A 22257-nucleotide genomic window follows, 5' to 3' on the forward strand; every position below is an offset into this window, starting at 1 on the left:
GAGGATGGTGCATTCAAAACAGAACGGTCGACCAAGGGAAGTCAATATGTTGACTTCAGACCTGTTCGGTCGACCGAGCCAATTTGTGCATGTTGGGATCGGTCGGCTGAGGCTTGGACAAAAGTTGACTCCGCGGCACAGTGGTTCAGTCAACCGTGGTAATATGACACAAGGTGGTCGGTCCACCGAGGGAATTTTAAATTTACAATTTTGTCCTAAATTTAACCAAAAAATCCAACGTCGGTCGACCGAAGTCTGGTCAAGTTCCCTACAGTCAATCTATGGCTTTTGAGCATTAAATACTTATCATGCATGTGATGCTATTATTACAACCCAAAAACTTAAATGCATTTGCAATAAAAATAAATATTTTCTTCTTCTTTTGCTTGTGCGCATGGCAAACGCTGAATAATGTGAGCTTTAAGTTCCGTCTAGGCTTCCATTTCACCTATATCTTATGTCCGTACAGTCATGTAAACCTTCAGCATCAAAACAGTGATCGAACTCAAAAATTCAATAATCTTCCCCTTTTTTATGATGATAAACACATATGAGCAAAATGGGATAAGTTAGAAAAGGCTCCTCCTAACAATATGCATAATTTAAAGAAAAATAGTATAGCTCAAGCATATTTTTTAAAGAAGACATTTCAAAAGAAACCATGCATTTTGCTTTAACATTAAAGCATAGGCACACATGCATTTCGCTTTAACATTAATGCACAATCACACATGCATTTTGCTTAACAAACCTCTCCCCCTTTTGGTGTCAGCAAAAGGATTAATCTAAGTAATATATATACATAACCTTAGCTTAAAAAGAAACTCTCCCCCATTTTGAAATACTTTCCCCCGTTAGTCATATAAGCTCAAAAATAAATTCTCCCCTTTTTGATATAGCATTTGGGCATAAAAAATTTTGAGCATATATAAAAAGTTTGTTTTATTGGAAAATTCTATGAGTAAGCACACAACAACAATATAACTGGTTGCTTTAAGATTAAAAAACATGATTAACGGGGTTAGACTAGAAATAAATACAAACCATTGTAATTGAAGCAATTCTTAAAACCCATGAAAATTTAGAGTTCAAAATGCACGACATATGAATGTAAGGAGTAGGTTTGAGTATGATTTCAATATAACTAGTCTGCATGCATTTTCATATGCAGTCACCGAATTAGTTATGCAATTAAAAAACATATATGTATACAATAATAAAAAGGTAAGAGATAAAGAGTTTTAGTTTTGAAATTAGTTCTTGCCATAAATTATTAAAATAAATTTCCCCTTTTGATATTATCAATGAAGTACCAAGGATGTGCTTGCTAAAAAAGAAACTTTAAAAAATATGCAAGCAATATTTTTTTGGTATTTCATTTAAGCCCACAAAATATAACCAGAAAAAAATACAACCACAATGATCCTAAAGATATCAGGCAATTTAAAAGCAAGGATCATATGGCAAAGAAGAATCATTGTGGCTAAGTAATATATTTCTGATTATGATTTTCAATAAAAACATCACTTTTTTCACACAAACCACAATGAATTCAAGAACTGATCTAAGCAAGAATTTGTGAGTATAATATGATAAGCATTTTAATTTTTGGATGCTCCCCCTATTGATTTGAATTCTAGCTTAGATTTCGTGAATTGCTTATACTAACCAAAGATTAAATTTATTTAACATGCCAAGCAGTATAAGCCTTCATTTTTAAGTCTTTTAAAATGAGTATACTGGATTAAGATTTATTCATTTTACCATGCGACCAGTATAATCATCCTTATAGGTCACAGATGCATCAGAAAATAAATATTAACGCATACCATAATGTACACAATCAAGAACAATCCATATATGTTCATAAGGCTTTAAGCGCTGGATATGATGTTCAAGGTTTTCAGAAAAGCCTTAGTATTCAAATAGCATAGTGATGCATTATGTACTTTAAGGTCTTTCTATAGGGAAGGTGTTTAGCTCTTTAAATACCTGATGATTAAGTAAGGATGAAATTCAAAATTTTCAGTTTTCACTCATCCTTTCAAAAAGATTTTAACATTAATTTTATCATAATCATCTATGTACAAAGTTTTGTTTTGGAAAAATGTTTCAAAATTTCGGCAGCATGCCGTCTGTAAATTAGACATCTTTCCATAAAATTTGTACCTGATAAATGGTTGTTCTCCAAAGATAGATCATATATAGTATGCAACAACCTAAAATTTCTACCAGTATGCAATTCTCATCACTGCATCCACCATGCAGGAGGCATTCTAGACAACACATGCAATCAGGTAGCAAACAACAATTTATAAAATATTATCTATCCATCAAAGAATATAAATAGTAGAGAACAGAGGATAGCTTTGAGTTCAGTGTAGTATTGTTATTCATTGGAGCATATGGACATGAATGTTATGAGAAAATGAGAGCATTTAATTTATAGGAGCATAAATAAATATATATATATATATATATATATATATAAACTCCCTCTGAGGTATGCATTTAATCATTTTATGCCTTTTGCATTTTCAAGTTCTTTAGCAAAGAGATATAAGATTTTCAATGATTTAAGTTTGGCTTTGAGATCTTAGGCTTATTAGACCAAAAAGTCACAATAAATATTTCTTTGAGTATTCTAAGCCAATATTTGCCTCTTTTCTTATGATTTTCAATATGTAAGAGGCCAGAGTTGGAATGACTTTTGATTTTAACTACATGTGCATAGGTCTACTTGAATTTTATGCATTCATCTAGATTGAGACCTAGTGCAACCAACTTTAGCCTTTCAACATCATTTGAAGCTCTTAAAAAATTTAATTGAAGTCAGAGAGTAGAGACCCAAAGAATTATAGTAATTAAATAATAAAATAAAAAAGAGAAAATGAAATTTTCAAGAGGGACTCAGTAGGGTCTCATCGACAAACATAGAGCGCTCGTCAACGAGAAGCCTTCTTGGGCTTGTCAACCTAGACTCGTGTCTCATCGACAAAAACTTACCAAGAAGGCTGATTTCATGGCCTGAAACTCGCTGATGAGGGTTAGGTGCTCGTCGACGAACACCCTGCTTGGACTCGATGATGAGATGACGTGGCTCGTCGACGAGGCCACGTGGACAAACACTCTATATAAGGCCAAAAATCACATTTCTACAAGGATTGCGTGCCAGGTTATTCTCTCTCTCTCTCTCTCTCTCTCAAATTCGTTCTCCTCTCTTTCTCTCTATGATTCCGGCTTCTTTTCCGGTTCGACGATCGGAGGCTATCACGTTACTCCTTGGAAGATTTTCTTTAAGTCTGTTGGAGTAGATTGTTGGATAGGCCAACTTGGGCACCATCCCAAAATCATGGTAAGTAGATTATTTGGGTATTTTTAGTATTACCAGATTTATTTGAGCCTAGATTTTGTATGGTATGAGGATATACTAGAGTTTTGTGAAGTAATATTGGGGTATTGTATTTTTAGGATTTAGGTATTTTTGGGACCCTGCAGGTATGGGTTGAGAACCCCAACGAGTATCTTTCTAGGAGCTCAGGTAAATTATAGTTTAGAAATGTTGGATATGTGAAGTTGGGGAAAATATGAATGTGATAATTATTATGGTAAATTCAGTTGTGTGACTGGGTATCATATGGGTGTTATTTCAGGGTGCTGAAAAATTATGAACGCCACATGCGTAAGATTATAAAATAGTATCTAGAGCTAGATAGTGAGGTAAGGGGAATAAATGTTATGCCAGCTTTATTAGAAATTTTACCAATATAACATAGTATTTGATCAGAGCATGAAAATTATACAGATTTACAGAATATATTTATATGGAATTTTATTTTGTTGTGTGGCATGAGAATTACTGAAATATTATTCATTACTCAAACAGTGTTCAGAATTATGCTTATATATAGTTTCTATAGAAACATGTTATACAGTTTTACAGAAATATGATTATGTAGCCTACAGAGTTATGAAACATAACTTATACAATTTTATATATAGAGCTACGGCTATACAAAATTATACAAAAATACAGTTTATATGAAATACAGTATTTTACTGAATCATGCTTATACAATAGGTTATAGAATTATAATTATGTAGTATATGTCAGAACATGATTGCATAGTGTTTTACAAAGTTAATTATACAGTGTTTCTTTTTTTTTACCATGATTATACATAAATATATAGAACCATGATTATACAGAATTCTATAGAACCATGATATACAGAATATGGAATTGTGATGTACAAAAATACAGATTACACAAAGCATAGAGCCATGACATACATAATACATAACTAGAGAATATACAGAATATTTAGATATACAATTATTATAGTGTCATGGCTATATAATTGATACAGAATCATGGTTATTACAGATATATAAAATCATGGTAAAATAGTTAAACTTATATAGAAATATTATTATATAGTATCAGACGCCGATGGAATATAGCAGTTTACAGAGCACGGTACTGTTGTTATACAGTATATAAAGTGCAACCATACATCTCAGATAGAGTATGGTACAGCCGATTGTGCCCTCAGGTAGAGTTGTGAGCTCCCTGGCATCCAAACCAGGTGGAGCAGGCCTTTCGTGCTATAGCCTTCCATATATGCATACAATTAGGCTTGCACTAGAGTGCCAACCAGTGTTTAGCCCCGCCTATGGGCTACAAAACCTAGTCATGAGGGGGTAAGTCATAATATATAGCCATCTAGGGGGAAGTTTATAGATTTATGTATATGAATAGTACACACAGAAAGCAAAGATTACTTATTGTAGATAGAAGTACTTTTGAATAGATAACTCAGAAATTTTCATATTCTAAATGACATAAGCAGGTGTTATTATACAGATGTTTTTCTTGATGTATATTGTATACAGTATTAATTAAATGATATTTTGCCAATTAACTCATATGCCACATATTGGTAATAACATGTTTCTCCTTACTAAGAGGTGTCTCACCCCCAACATTATTAAACATTTCAGGTAATCCAGACAAGCGAGCAGGACCGGCTTAGAGGTAGAGGTGGTGTTGAGTCGGTGTAGTCTTTGGGGTGAGTTTTGGGCTGGTCTGTGGAGCCCACAGTATTTTTGGGACTTTTGGGAAGTGTTATGTATATATGTGTATGGGTAAAGGTAGGTATATAGTACTATGGTATTGTATTTTGGAATATGTTGGATATGTATGTACTTTTACTGCTTAGATGTTATATGAAATGCACAGGTTACCACAGTCCCGCTCTAGGTCATGATGATGACAGCTATGCTCATGCAAGGTATTAGGAATTATATTAATATAGAAAAGGTTGTTACACTGAGAGCTTGTAGGAAAAATGAATACTCTTAAGGGTTAAATTTCTATTATGTTTAGAAGAGTATTCAAAAGTGATTATAAATGGACAAAAGTCAAAATATACTTGTGGAAGAGAACATGTCCAAATAGATTGAGCAAAGAGCATTATGAGTATATGAACGTTCTTGAACGATGCTCTTTGGTTATGAGAAAGTATCCTTTAGATATGATCACACTTTCGAGTAAGGATACCAACCAAGAAGTGAAAGAAACTTTACCAGATATGTTCGTGGAGTGGTAAAGTTTTTCACTTGAGGAGGAAGGCATTATCATGAATCAAAATTAGAGAATTTTATGTTTAGAGCACAAGGGATTGTTTTGATTGAATAGCAAGACATGAATCCCTTAGTGAATGCCTCGAATTTTGATTAAAAGAAGGATGTCTATTAATAAGCACTAGATGAATAAGGAATTATGATCAACAGTGCATAAACTTGGAGAGATGACTAAAAATTTTATTAGGCTTTTAAGGCTCCAAGATGAGTTTATGATTCGATGATGCTTAATGGATTATTTATTTCCTAAAGTTCAGTCTTACACAATGGACAAAGTATGTTTAACATTATATTTTCATATTTAAGTATGAGTTAAGCATTTAAAATTAAATATGAGGTAAACATGCCATGTCTATTTGGAAGTGGATTTTTATTCAAGCGCCAATAATTTCATATTTCAACCAATGAGTATATGCATTAAGTTCATATTGGTTATATACTTGGATTTGTAGATTGGCTTGATTCTCAAATGATCTTACCAAAGGTGGAATGAATATGCTAGGATTTGACATTTTAGGGATAGACCACTTCAAAGGTCAATAGACATTACTCCCCCAAAGCCTAGAACCTAAGGAAAGCATTTATGTAATTCCAATTGGAATCCATTCATCCTTAAGTCCTAAGGAGTTTGCTTTCTTGACAACCCATACCATTTTTCTATCTTTGTGTCTTGATGGGTTAGGACAAAGTGGTTCTTTGACTCTCCAAACTTGTTTGGGTTTCACACCTTTCCTTTTAAGCAGGCAATCAATTTTTATGTGCCCCTTCTTTTTACACAAAACGCATGTGGTATGAGTATACAGACTGGAGGAGGTACTAGCATAATGTTTAGATTCTCTAACAAAGTACCACATGTATAGGTTCTTTCTTTTCCTATTTTCAATCCCATTAAAACCTATACCTTCTTTATCTACAGTCAGCTTTTGTGAACCTAGAAGCTAGTCTAAGTTTTCTTTGCCCCTAGTAAGTGTATAGATGATTTTGGCTTGATCCTCAATTTTTCTTTCCAGATCTTTAATTTTTATATCTTTTAAACCCTTGCAAACACTTTGTAGTTTTATGAATTCTTTGAATATTGTGTTTTCTTTACACTCAAGTTCTAAAATAAGAAGATTTTTTTTGTTATCACTAGAGATTTGAGATCTTAAGACATTCAGCTCTTTTTCCAATTTTTCATTCTTGTTTACTAAATTTTTTATTTTCAAATCATTTCCCTTCTCAACAAGAATTTTTTATTCAAGTTCTTTCAATGATGCTTCATTCTTGTTTTTCAAAACAATATAGCGTTTAAGTGCTTTAACAAGAGACTTATGAGTTTTAATATATTCTTGTTTGAGATTATGCAGGATTATACGCGAAAGATCCTTTTTTGGCTCTCTCTTTAGTCCTATGTCTCTTATCCCTAGGAGGTCTTCCTCCACTAGCAGGTTTTTTTTTTCGGAAAACTCCATTTATTCTGGTGTGGATGGCAGGCAGGCCTATATTTCTTGGTTTCAATAGGACTCCTTACGAGCGTTGTTTCTATCTACTATTATCTAAAAAGAATCAAGTTATTAATGACTGGACGAAACCAAGAAATAACCCCTCACATGCGAAATTATAGAAGATCTCCTTTAAGATCAAACAATTCCATCGAATTGAGTATGATTGTAAGTTCCTTATAAGTGGGCATGCAATCATCATCATATTCACTACAAGATTCACTACAAGAAGTATCATAAGATTTATTGCAAGAATCATTACATCAATCATTTAAAGAAGTAGAAGGAGATGAATTTACCTCTTCGTCGGTTAAGGCTATAAAGCACTGATTATCTCCTCCATTATCCTTTGAGCTTGACTCGCTTGGATTGATAGCCTTTTCCTGCTTAATTTCACCATACATATTTTCAAGTGCCTCCCATATTTCTTTAGCACTTTGACATGCCATAACTTCATAAAGGATATTAGTATCTAAGGCATACAATAAAGTGTCCATGGCATCAAAATTTATTTGCATTAAATTAATGTCATTCTCATTCAACTCAATCTCTAGTTTGGGAATTTCAACATAAACAACAGTTTTCATAGGCACAACATTCCCATGAGAAATAACTTTCCAAATCCTCCAATTTAATGCTTTAATAAATATAGTCATTCTAAATTTCCATTCGGTGCAATTTTCACCGTAAAACATTGGAGGGTTTGTAGATAACCTTCCCTTACAATATGGGTATACACCAACTCAAGCCATCATGATCTTTTACAAAAATGTTTGAGTCAATGTGACGAGACTCTAATACCATTTGTTGGAATTGGTGTATTCCCAAGAGGGGGGTAAATTGGGATTTTAAAACTTTTCTAGGTTTAATTCGAGCCCACAAGAAGTGTATTATAACCTAGGGTCTTTCTAAATAGATTCTAATACCCACAATATTCAAAGCATGTATGAGGAACGATCAAAGCAATAAATAATTAAACATACAAGTGCATATATCAAAGTGTAGAAACATAAAGAGTATAGGAAAAGAAAGAATGACACACAGTATGATATCGGGGTTCAGCCAACATTGCCTACGTCCCTGCCTCAAGCTCACAAATTGAAGGATTCACTCCCTTTGCTTACTTACGGGTAGAGCAACACCGTTTACAACACCATCTCCTTACTAGGCGAGGGAAACTTCAGGTCAAATTCACAGGGCTGACCCCAACCTTCACAACCTGATCCTTACATGCTAGATCAACACCCCCTTAGACCACACCTAGAATACAACTGATAATGAAATATAAATTTTCGTGTTTAATCGAGATGCTTCTTACATTAAGAAGATATGTACCAAAATAAGTACAATATAACCAATGCACTCAAATATGATAAGAGTTAATGCTCAAGTGAGTATATCAAATTTATCTCTCAATCAAATAAATAAATTATATGATAATGTGAGAGATGCTAATGTGAAGTTATATGTCAACTTTCAAGAATGTGTGTGTGTGTGTGTGTGTGTGTGTGTGTGTGTGTGTGTGTGTGTGAGAGAGAGAGAGAGAGAGAGAGAGAGAGAGAGAGAGAGAGAGACCTTTGATTCAATATAGTATATTCAATAAATGAATCAAAGGTGCTTTAAAAATCCTAAACAAATATCTCGAAATATTTTATCAAATATCAAGCACAATAGATATTAGGTTTTAAGTTTGCAAGTGATATTTTTATCAAGAACCTAAAGCAAGCTTTTGAACCTTGCAATAAGGATGCCAAGATTCACAAGCAAGGAGGAGTTCTTCTCGAATAATATTTATCAATAAAATATAATGGGAAAAACTTTAGCTTACTCTAAAAAATCAAGATCAAACAATGCAAGTGTGTGCGACTTTAAGCTTCAAAGAAATGTGTACATGCCCACAAGATACGAGTGTTCACTCAATCCTTAAGTTGCAATAACTTTGCAAATGAAGATGAAGAACGCAATGCACTCTTTCTAAAATATGTAATCAATAGAGTATGAGAAAGAGTTTTAACAATGAGCTTATGAAAATGGACAATGTGAGAGGTTTTAGCACAAAAATATTTTCAGAGAAAGTTTTCTAATAAAAAATGTTAATCCCCCTTAATTTGACCAAATGAAAGAGTATTTATAAATTTCCCATAAAATATAACCATTGGGGACTTAAAGGGAATTTTAGGAAAATTTTAACCATATTTAATTAAAAATTAACCCCTTTTTACCATGTTAAAAACCTGGCAAACCGAAAGGTTTAGTCAACCAAGGGAAAGGTTTGGTCGACCACTTTTGTAGTTTCAGTCGATCGAGGCAAATTTGAACTATTGATTTGGTTGACCGTATCAGGATGATTTTGATCCCTTCATGGGTTCGGTCGACCAAGGCAAAGTTCGATTGACCATTCATATAGCTTCAGTCGACCATATCAACTTTGAACTACATGGTTTGGTTGACCAAGTAGTTGGGGTGTCAATGGTTTGTGATTCAGTCGACCACGGATGGTGCATTCAAAATAGAATGATCAACCGAGCTAATTTATGCATGCTAGGTTCAGTCGGCTGATATTTGGTCAAAAGTTGACTCCGTGGCACAGTGGTTCGGTCAACCGTGGTAATATAACACAAGGTGGTTGGTCAACCGAGGGCATTTTAAATTTACTATTTTGCCACAAATTTGACCAAAAAATCCAACATCGGTTGACCAAAGTATGGTCAACTTCCCTAAGGTCAATCTATGGCCTTTGAGCATTAAGTACTTATCATGCATGCGATGCAATTATTACATCCCAAAAACTAAAATTTCGTCTAGGCTTCCATTTCACCTATATCTTATGTCCATGCAATCATATAAACCTATTCACACACTAATTGCACACATAAGATACTTGTGCTTTGTCAGTATCAAAACAGGGATCGCACTCAAAAATTCAATAGAAGGTGAGTAATCCTAAGACTTCACCATCTGATCAAACAAGAATGCACAAGAAATGTTGCAATGCCTTTGCATCGAGGAATCTTAGCAATCCTAGTGAAGGAATTTCCAAGATTAAGGTAGAGCCGGTAAGTGAATGGAGCAATGAGGAGGAAGGTTTCCCTCCGGATACAACAGCAATGTGAAATCAAAAGTGGCACCAATGGTTCCACTAGAAAAGGGTGAAAGCAGTTGTCATGACCAAGTCGCATCCAGAAGTACTTTAAAACTATCACTAATATAAGATTACTAGTAACGATCTTGTTGCGAGAAACAATAATACTAAAACTCCCTCTTTGTGTGAATCTACAAGAATTATAAAATAGAGCAATATATATGCAGAAAATATATATCCAAACACCGCAAGCACAAGACACACGATCTTTACGTGGAAAACCTTCTCAATATGAGAAGGAAAAGCCACTGGACCGTAGTCCACTTAAACAATTCCACTATCAATAATTACGGGAGTACATGAGTTTTCTCTAGTCTTAACTAGACACATAAAATCAGCAACTATCTTCAATAAATAGAATTCCTTGGTATAAATTAACTTCTACAAATTGCTACTATTCACAGGTTGAAAAACAAAAAACAATAATGAATGCTTAGAATCCAATCGCCACTGTTCACAATGAACATTCATGTGTCATGAACATCCCTAAAAATTTTCAGTTCAATCGAACCATGAATGCTCATTGATTAGAGCAATTGATCAAGATTGGACAACTTTCTCTCTCTATGGCATCGGAATTATTCAGGCTACTATGCATGGGCTGAAAACCAACACAAAATGCTTAGAATCCAATCTCCACCGTTCACAATGAAGTTTCATGTGTCATGAATATCCTTGAAAAGTTTTAGCTCAATAGGAGCACAAATGCTCATTGATCGAAGCAACTGATCAATACTGAATAGCTTTCTCTCTCTGTGGTAGCAGAAAAAACTGAGGCTATTGTGCATGGGCTGAAAACTGATACCAAATGCTCAAAATCCAATCTCCACCGTTCACAATTAATTTTCACGTGTCATAAACATCCTTATAAATTTTTAGTCCAATCAAACCACGAATGCTCATTGATCGGAGTAGTTGATCAAAACTGGACAACTTTCTCTCTCTGTGGCGGTGAAAAAAACTGAGGTTACTGTTCATGCGCTGAAAACTGACACCAAATGCTCAAAATCCAATCTCCACCGTTCATAATGAATTTTCACACGTCATGAACATCCTTGTAAATTTTCAGCTCAATTCGGACCACAAATGCTCATTGATCGGGGCAGTTGATCAAGACTGGATAGTTGTCTCTCTCTCTCTCTCTCTGTGGTGGCCGCAACTCTATCTCTTTTTTCTTTCTTATTTCCTGATTGTGCACTACTCTTTGCAGCAGTAAAGGATAGGGTTTAACCCTATTCTACCAAATGGGCCTCTCCACACATGGGCCCATATTGGATAAGTTTGGGTCATCCTCACCTCTTTAAGCATTCTACTTAAGGACATGCTCTTCTTGTTGTATTTTATCTTCAACTCATCAAGTTTCTCATTTGTGGTGTACGCACACTGGCTAGGTTAGCCACAACATTATTTCTATCCTATTTTTCTTATTGGACAATATCCGCGACTATTCTTTTTTGTCCACTTCGACGAAGATAGTCTTCTACTAGCTCATATGAATTGTAATCATCTTCACAAGCAACCTACCCATGCATAGATATTTGAACCAGGTTTTTTTTTCGTGCATCCCATTCCTTTTTAGTATAGTGATAATGAACAACTTCAAAAGATTTATCAAACTCTATTGCATTTAAAAAATCAGTCTAATAATTGCAAAACTTCACCACAACTTCCCTGGTCTATACACGGTTATTCTAAAGGTATCAACTTCAAAATGTTTATCTCAATTCAATTGCTTAGTATTTTTCTTTAAATTCCCCCTTTGCCTAAATTGTATTTCAATTTTTTACACAGGGAATTATTAATATATGATCATAAGATTTAGGAGATCAACTAGGCATAAACCTTATAGAATAATATTGTATAGGTAAATTTACTTGTGACATGTTTGTTGATATCTGTTTAGAAGTTTGATGTTGTTTTACCATTTGCTACATGCTCCTTGGACATGAATTTGTTATGTTCTTTGCTTACTGAATTTTTTGGTTCTTAAGCCAGTGGGGCTTGGGTGATGTAGTTATTGTTAAGGCTACATTGTGGTAGTATTTTTTTTGCAAGACTGGTCATTGGTACAACACTTTTATGTTCGATTTTAAATGGCAGAATATTAGTGGCGGTTTGAAAAAAAATCATCACTAATAGTCTATTATTAGTGACGGTTTAGAAAAACCATCACTAATAGTAAAAAAAAAACAATCACTAATAGTCTGTTATTAGTAATGGTTTAGAAAAACCGTTACTACTTTTAAATGGTAGAGTATTAGTGACGGTTTTATAAACCGTCACTAATAGTTTGTTTTTAGTGATGGTTTTTCCAAACCGTCATTAATATTATTTTTTATTTAAACAATATAAAAACTATTTATTTAACTATTAGTGACAATTTTTAAAAGTATTAGTGATGGTTTTAAAACCGTCACTAATACTTTAGTTAAGTAAAACCCTTGCATCCGCGTGGATTTCCCCTTTTTTCCAATCTCCCGCCTCAATCCCCCCTCATTTCCCTGCTCCCTCCTTTCTTCTTTCTAGCCAGTGCACGTCCTCTCCTGCCATGCTCGCCGCTACCATTGCTCACGTGAGCTCCTGCTATCGCCCTCGCTCGCCTGCGGTCATTCCACAATCATTGCCACTGTTGCTCCCAAGTTCTTCTTCTTCTTCTTCTTTTGTAAACTGTGGGTTCAACGTGTGTGCGTGTCTTCGTGTGTGTGTGTGTGTCTGCATGGGTGTGTGATTGTGTGTGAGTGTGAGTGTGTGTGTTCGCGCGCACGCAAGCGTGCGTGTGCGTGTGTGTGTGTGTGTGTGTGTGTGTGTGTGTGTGTGTGCGTGCGTGTGATTGTGTGTGTGTGCGTATTGAATACTGCAAGGAGGAAGATTGATGGTTTATGGTTGTGTAAGTTGTAAGGGAGGCAGATCCTATGTGTGTGGAGGCAGATCTATCGATCCGCAATACTTTTTCCTCTTTTTGTTTGTTGAAATCAATAGGAAAAAACATTTTTTATTTGTTTTATTTTTATATATTGTGAGATTAAAAGCATAAAAAATCATTTTCATGGATTTTCTATATATTACAAAATTAAAAGGATAAAATGAAAAAAAATTATTTGAATTTTTTAAATATTGTGAAATTCTTAAAAAATCATTTTTGATTGTTAGATTTTTGTGCATATTACAAAAGTAAGGAATAAAAAAGAAAATAGGGAGAGGGGAGATAAAGTGGGGGTCTATAACACATGACACTTTCTTGTGGCGATGCAAAATGACGTTGGTAGCTTAGGATATTATGGCATGCTGGTTGGCCTTGTGACCACCCAAAGAATAATAGTATTATAATAATAAAGTGGGAGGAAAATGGAAACAGAAATAGAAGGAGGCAGTAGGCTTCGTCGACGACATTGCACTTTAGAGGTAATAATAAGTTCAAGAATTTCCAGGCTTCGTCGACGAATATAGGGATTCGTCGACGAAGGTCTTCAGGACCTCGTCGACGAGAAAATATCGAGATAAGGATTTGGGCTACTCTGAATTTCATCAACGAAGGGTAAGAATCGTCGACGAATTTATTGAATGACTTGTCAATGAGGTGACGTGTCTCGTCGACGAATCTGGCCTTATAAATAGTGCAAACTTGGATTTTTATTCAATTTCAGTGCTTTTCTCTCTCTCCTCTCTCTTTCCTACGGTCTCTCTCCCTTCTCTCTTTGATTTTGGCCCCACCAATCACTGGATTGACGATCTGAAGCCACCACGACGTTCCTAACGAAGTTCTCTTCAAGTTTTCTAGGGCAAATCATCGATGGGATCGAGTTGGATTTCATCCCAAATTCAAGGTAAGGTCTTTTAGTCAATTTTTTACCTTCTGATAATTATAGGAAATGATGTAGGTAAAGAAATATTGGTATTCTGTTCTGGCAAATGTTATTTTCAAGATGTTGTGTATGAGGCCCTGCGAGTGTTAGGCCAATATACCATAGGGGCTTTTTAGTAATCAAGTAAGGAAAATATGCTATGTTAGGCAATTTTACTATATTTCAGTATAAACTACATGTATTTAATAGATTATTATACACGATAGAAATTTATATAGTTTATCATTTATATATAATATGTTTAAAATTCCTGTGTGGCTTGAGAATATGAAATAGTACGAAAGTATGTTTTACAGTTTTCAGTACCATGATTATACGAATTTCAGTACCATGATTATACAGTTTTCAGTGTTATGATTATACAGTTCTCAGTACCATGATGTACGGATTACAGTTCAGTTCAAAAATATGGTTGATACAGTTATAGTTTATTCAGTGTCATGGTTTATGCAGTTATTTCAAAATCATGATAAATCAGATAGTTGTATATAGAGATATATTATATAGTATCAGACCCTGTTGGACCATATAGTTATAGAGCACGGTACCGTAGTTACAGATATTTCAGTTATGAGTGCAACCACCTATTTAGATAATACGTGGTAGTAGGTCGATCGTATAGTGCCCTAGACATGGACAGGCTCCCCATCAAATATGGGTTGAGGAGGGCAGATCAGACCGAGGGAGTATAGTGATTTACTCAGGTCGGCTAGCCAGTGTAGATCCCGCCTACGGGCCGCACAACCCTGTTATGAGGGGTTAAATCATGACACACAGTTATCCACAGGGAAAGTTTTTAGTTACTATTGCGTATATACAGATTTACAGAAACAGGGAATATGCTTATGTACATTAGAAGTATTTTGAATAGTAATCTACAATACTGTTATGTTAAGTAATATGGAAAGGGTGGTGGATTTTTTTTCTTGTACTGCATTTATATATCCAGTTATACATGATAATATAGAAACAAATTTTCATAATATTGTAGCTTAATTGCCACACACTAGTAATAGCATATTTCGTCTTACTGAGCATTGGTTTATCCCAATTACTTTAACATTTTTCAGGTGATCCAGGTAGGCGAGTAGACCAGGCTCGTAGATAAAGGGGTCATAGTACTGCCCTGTCAATAGAGAGTGAGTATATTTTTGGGAGTATTTTTGTATGACCCTCACTAGTTGAGGATATTTTGGGAACAGTCATATATGTAAATTTTGGGAACCTGTTAGCACTCTGGTATTATATATAATTATATCTGGATATGTTTATTTGATTTCCGCTTCTTGCTGCTTAGGTTAATGATTAGATTTACCCCAGTATGGTATCAGAGCATGTTAAATGTCATATATAAAAAAAAATCCAGTTAAATAGCAGGTCGTTACAGGCCTTCTATCATTTTTTTAACAGGTTATCAGTTCTAAATTTTTCAAAAATAACTAAAAAAATCAAAAAATCAAAAAATATTTTCCTTTTATATAAAACTTTGGACCTATCATACTTTTGTTTCCTCTTTCAGAAACTAGAATCCTTGCTCGTTGGAAATTAGTTTTGTGTAATTGTTGGTAATTCATTTTGGGTTCTTTCCTTAAATTAGAATATTTTGCTTGCCCTATTAATGCATGATTCTTTTGTTAAGTTTATGATATAATTTGTAAATATTTAAATCTTGATCAAGTAGGTTTTAGGGTTAAGAATCACTTATAAAGCTTGAATAATAATTTCCCTTCTCTCTCAAGGTTTCATTTTTATGTATTGTTAAAATGAAAATGTAGCTAAGTTGGCACTAACTAATTTTTTCGGTATTTAACATTCCTTGAACACAAACAAGCTATTATTGTATGTATTGTATTGTGACATTTTACATTGGGATTTGAAAATTCTTTTGTGATTCATTAAGAAGCTCATTACTATGGAAATACAAAATAGAGTCAGTCAATTTCCCACTTCAAAGTTCTAATTAAAGCTATAGATTGAGCATATCTATTTTATTGTCCAACTAGAACCATATCATTGTACTAGTCATAATCAATGCAACATCCATAGAACAAAATTACACGCACCTATTTAGACAAAAATGTTAAAAATTAAACTTCCACTACATTATAATGTCATAGATCAAATCTCCTTTACAAGTTCTTCTTCTTTTTCTTATTGTTCTTCTGCGAACTGTGGGCTCAGCGCATGTGTGTGTCTGTGTCTGTGTGTGTATCTGCGTGGGTGTGTGACTGAGTGTGGGTGTGAGTGTGTGTGTGCGTGTGTGCGTGTGTGTGTGTGTGTGTGTGTGTGTTTGTGTGTGTTTGTGTGCATGCGCGTGTGTGTGTATTGAATACTCCCTAAAGACCCAAGGGGTTAAATGCCCTATCAAAATATTCCTATTTGATACCCAAAAAAAAAAATCTATAATCTCCCTTAATTAATATCCTTCGAGCCATGTGCATCTTAAGATATTCAACTATATTAAAATAAAAAATATATGTTAAGGAAAAGAAAGGAAAATATAAATGAATTTACTTTTTCATATTTGGCTATTAAGGAAAGTAAGAAAGAGAATAAAAAATAAGTTAATTAATAAACAAAACTTTTTGATTTTTCTTTAGTTTTAAGCATACTAAAGCAAAATGAATTTTAATAGTTTTTAAAATAAAAATAAAATGTACATGAAAACTAATTTTCTTCTTAATTATTTTATTTTTGTTTCATTTTCTCATACCACTACAAGAAAACTGGTTTTTAGTGACGGATGTATTAGTGACGGTTTGAAATTCGTCACTAAAAGTGTAGTATTAGTAATGGTTTTTAAAAACCAACTATTAGTGACGAGTATCAAAACCATCACTAATACTGTACTTTTAGTGATAAATTTCAAACTGTCACTAATACATCCGTCACTAAAAACTAGTTTTTTTTTGTCAAACCATTACGAGAAACTACTTTTTGTGCGAAAACTATCCCAAAAAAATATTAGTGACGATTATTGGGGTATTTGTGACGGTTTTATTGCATCACTAAAAGATACTTATTAGTCGTATACGAATCCATATTCAAAAAGTCTTAATAAACGTATAAAACTTAAATAAGGTTGAACTCAACTTCTCTAAACTTGTTTTAGAGCAAATCGTTCAACTTATTTATATTTGTTTGTTGGTTACTCTCTAATCTTGTTTATAATTTGGTGGGCATATAACATTTTCTATTTTTTTCTCTTTTATTTTTTTTAAATGTCAAAAACTTAAATGTGCACTTGGCTAATAAGAGTTATATATATATATATATATATATATATATATATATTAATGAGTTAATTTTAAAGCTAATCAAGTAAATGAGATAGGCTTGAATAAGCACGAGCTTACTTCATCCTAAACCTTTTTAACAAACAAGCTAAATTTGGAAAAGAGTGAACTTGACTTCTACAACTAAGCATCTGCGTGCTTGATGCAGAAATTAAGAATTGCATACTGGATAGATGACTAGGATATTACTTGCCGGTTGAGTTGAAAGCATTTGCATGCTTGATGCAGAAATTGTAAAATGCATGCTGCTTAGTTGACTAGCATGTTGTATGTCGGTTAATTGAGCAAATTGAGAACTATATACTGATTAGTTAACATTGAACTTCACGTGCTGGAGCTAACGGTGCCCAAAAATTTTATCCAATTGAAAATAATGTACTTAGAGGCGAACTTAGTAAACTTAGTTGAATTTAACCACCTAAGTGTCCAATTTAGGCATACGAGGTACAAACTAAGTTGGATAAGTCTCGACACATCCATCACATCGAATTGGATGTGCCGAATCTGACAGTGCCCAAAAATTCCTCCCCGAGAGCTTTTTTCCCACGTAGAAGTAAAGTTAGAATACAAACAAACTTAGTAAACTTGGTTCATTTTAAGCACTCAAGTGTTCAAGTTAGGCATACGAGGTCCAAACCGAGTGCGGTCGATCTTGACACGTCCATCACATTGACCTAGATGTGCCGGAGCTAACGGTGCCCAAAAACTCCTTCCCGAGAGCTTTTTTCCTGTTTAGAAGTATAGTTAGAATACAAACATAGTTATTAAACTTAGCTCATTTTAAGCACCTAAGTGTCCAATTCGGGCAAACGAGGTTCAAACTAAATTGCGTCAATCCTGAAACATTCATCACATCAAACTGGATGTGTCAAATCTGACGGTGCCCAAAAGCTCCTCCCTTGGAGCTTTTTCCCCACTTAGAAGTAAAATTAGAATACAAACAAACTTAATAAACTTAGTTGATTTTAAGCACTCAGGTGTCCAAGTTGAGTATAAGAGGTCCAAATTGAGTGCGGTTAGTACCAACACATCTCTTACACTAACCTAGACGTACCAGAGCTAACGGTGCCCAAAAATTTCATGCCAATTGAAAATTATGCGCTTAGACACAAACTTAGTAAACTTAATTGAATTTAACCATCCAAGTGTCCAATTCGGGCATATGAGGTCCAAACTGAGTTGGTTAGTCCTGACATGTCCATCACATTGAACTGGACTTGCCGGATCTGATGGTGACTAAAAACTCTTCCCCAGTAGCTTTTTCCCCACTTAGAAGTGGAGTTAGAATAAAAACAAAGTTAGTAAACTTAGTTCATTTTAAGCACTCAGGTGTCCAAGTTAGGCATATGAGGTCCAAACCGAGTGTGGTCAGTCTCGACACATCCATCACATTGACCTGGATGTGTCGGAGCTAACGGTGACCAAAATGTCATCCTCGTGAGCTTTTTCCCTACTTAGAAGTAAACTTAGAATACAAACATAGTAATTAAATTTAGTTCATTTTAAGCACCCAGGTGTCCAATTCGGGCATACAAGGTTCAAGTTGAATTGCGTCAGTCCCTACAAGTCTGCCACATTGAATTGGACATGCCGGATCTAATGGTGCCCAAAAACTCCTCCTCGAGAGCTTTTTCCCCACCTAGAAATAAAGGTAGAAAGCAAACAAACGTAGTAAACTTAGTTCATTTTAAGAACTCAGGTGTCCAAATTGGGCATACGAGGTCCAAACCAAGTGTGCTCAGTCTTGACAATTCAGTCACATTAAGCTCAACATGCCAGAGCTAAAGGTGCTCAAAAATTTCATGCCAATTGAAAATTACATGTTCTTAGAGATGAACTTAGTAAACTTAGTTGAATTTAACCATCCAAGTGTACAATTCGGGCATACGAGATCCAAAATGAGTTGGGTCAGTCCCAACATGTCCGTCACATCAAAATGGACATGCTAGATCTGATGGTGCCTAAAAGCTCCTCCCCGGGAGCTTTTTCGCCACTAAGAAGTAAAGTTAGAATACAAACAAATTTAGTAAACTTAGTTCATTTTAAGCACTCAGGTGTCCAAGTTGGGTATACGAGGTCCAAACTGAGTGCAGTTAGTCCCAATACATCTGTCACATTAACCTGGACGTGCTAGAGCTAAAGGTGCCCAAAAACTTCTCCCCGGGAGCTTTTTCCTCACTTAGAAGTAAAGTTAGAATACAAACATAGTAATTAAACTTAGTTCATTTTAAGCACCCAGGTGTCAAATTCAGGCATATGAGGTACAAATTGAATTGCGTTAGTCTCGACAAGTCCGTCACATCCAATTGGACATGCCAGATCTGACGGTGCACAAAAACTCCTCCTTGGGAGTTTTTTCCCCATTTTGAAGCAAATTTAGAATGCAAATAAACTTAGTAAAGTTTGTTCATTTTAAGCACTCAAGTGTCCAAGTCAAGCATACAAGGACCAAACCGAGTGTGGTCAGTATTGACATGTCTGTGACATTGAGCTCGATGTGCCAGAGCTGACGGTGCTAAAAAATTCTATGTCAATTAAAAATTATGTACTTAGAGATGAACTTAGTAAAATTAGTTGAATTTAACCATCCAAGTGTCCAATTCGGGCATAAGAAGTCCAAACTGAGTTGGATCACTCCCTACATGTCTGTCACATTGAACTAGACATACCGGATTTGATGGTACCCAAAAACTCTTCCTCGGTAGTTATTTCCCCATGTAGAAGTAAAGTTAGAATACAAACAAACTTAGTAAACTTTGTTCATTTTAAGCACCTAGGTGTCCAAGTCAAGCATATGAGGTCCAAATCGAGTGCGGTCAGTCTTGACACGTCCGTCATGTTGACCTGGATGTGCCGGAGCTAACGGTGCCTAAAAGCTCCTTCTTGGAAGCTTTTTCCCACTTAAAAGTAAAGTTAGAATACAAACATAGTAATTAAACTTAGTTCATTTTAAGCACCTAGACATCCAATTAAGGCATAAGAGGTCCAAACTGAATTGCGTCAGTCCTTACATGTCTGTCACTTCGAACTGGATGTGCCGGATCTGGCGGTGCCCAAAAATCCTCCTCGGGAGCTTTTTCCCCTTTTACAAGCAAAGTTAGAATACAAACATAGTGAACTTAGTTATTTTTAAACACTTAGGTATCTAAGTAGAGCATATGAGATCCAAACCGAGTAGGGTCAGTCCTAACACGTCCGTGACATTGACTGGATGTGCCAGAGTTGACAGTGCCTGAAAACTCCTCCTTGAGAGCGTTTTGCGTACTTAGAAGTAAAGTAAAAATATAAACAAACTTAGCAAACTTATTTAGTCGATTACAGCACTCAGGTGTCTAAGTCAGGCATACGAGGTCGAACCCGAGTATGGTGAATTCCAATTAATAAAACTTAACTATTTAAAATTGTATCATTTGTTTTTAACTATGTTCGAATGTTCGATCATTTTGCTATCAAATCATTTATACTTATAGTACATATACATATATGTTCAAAAATCGTATACTAATTTTTTTTTTTAATTAATTTGTAGGGTTTGTGATTCTCACAACATCAGGACGATGTCAGGCACTACATTCAGATGCAGCTTTTGACTTTTTCTGTACTTTTTGTTATCTAAATTGAATGAATTTTTTTATTTTAATTTGAATTAGTATAATGTATTTGTATTTGTATTTGTATTTGAATGATTTATGAATTATTAATTTTAAATTATTAGTGACGGTTTTAAAATTGTCACTAATAGTCAATATTTTAAAGTATTAGCGACAGTTTTAAAATCATCACTAATAGTCAATTATTAGTGACAATTAGAGAACTGTCACTAATAATGGAGTTAACTGTCACTAATAATGGAGTACTAGTAACGGTTTTATTTTGTCACTAAAATCCTAAGACCGTCACTATAAATTATACATTTACTCGACTCAATATCGTCACTAATAGTCTATTATTAGTGACGGTTCTCAAACCATCACCAATAGTCTATTATTAGCGATGGTTCAAAAACCATCACATATAGTTGATCCAGTGAGCATTAGTTACGGTTTTAAACTGTCACCAATAATTGACTATTAGTAACGATTTTGAGCCAAGAAAATGTAGAATTTTTAGTGACTGTCTTAGGATTTTAGTGACGGAATAAAATTGTCACTAATACTCTATTATTAGTGACGGTTTTAAAATTCGTCACTAATAAGTAGTAGTAACCGCAGATATAGTGACAAATTTAAAACAGTCACTAATACTGATAGAACTATGACTAAACAGTTTTTTGATTATTAGTGATGGTTTTAAATCGTCACTAATAACCTTATTTTTTGTAGTGTTTGGTCTAACGTCAAGACAGTACATATTTTTGGGGTATAAGAAAGGTAGATTCAAATTGTGTAATCCAATGGTAAACAAAGTCGTGATTACTGAAGACATGGTTTTTGGTGACAAAGCAATGGTGCAACTGTAGAGACCTGAAGAGATTATAATAATTAGATAATAGGAGGAGGAGAGGAAAAAAACTAAATTTGGAATTTAAACAAGGTCTCGTCGACAAACGTAGAACGTTCATTGACGAACACACTTGAAGGAATCGTAGACAGGGACACGGGTCTCGTCGATGAGAAGTTACCAAGAGGCTAATTTCAGCCCTGAATTTCTTCGATGAGGAATAGACATTCGTCGACAAACTTCCTTTGTGGCCTTGTCAACGAAGTGACGTGGCTCGTTGACAAGTGCAGGTGTATAAATAACTTAAACTTGATTTTTCTCTCAGAAATCATGCGAAAACCTCTCTCTCTCTCTCTCTCTCCTATTCGTCCCCTCCCCATTCTCTCTAA

This window comes from Malania oleifera, chromosome 1 (assembly GCF_029873635.1).
Source record: "Malania oleifera isolate guangnan ecotype guangnan chromosome 1, ASM2987363v1, whole genome shotgun sequence".
Classification (NCBI taxonomy): Eukaryota; Viridiplantae; Streptophyta; class Magnoliopsida; order Santalales; family Ximeniaceae; genus Malania; species Malania oleifera.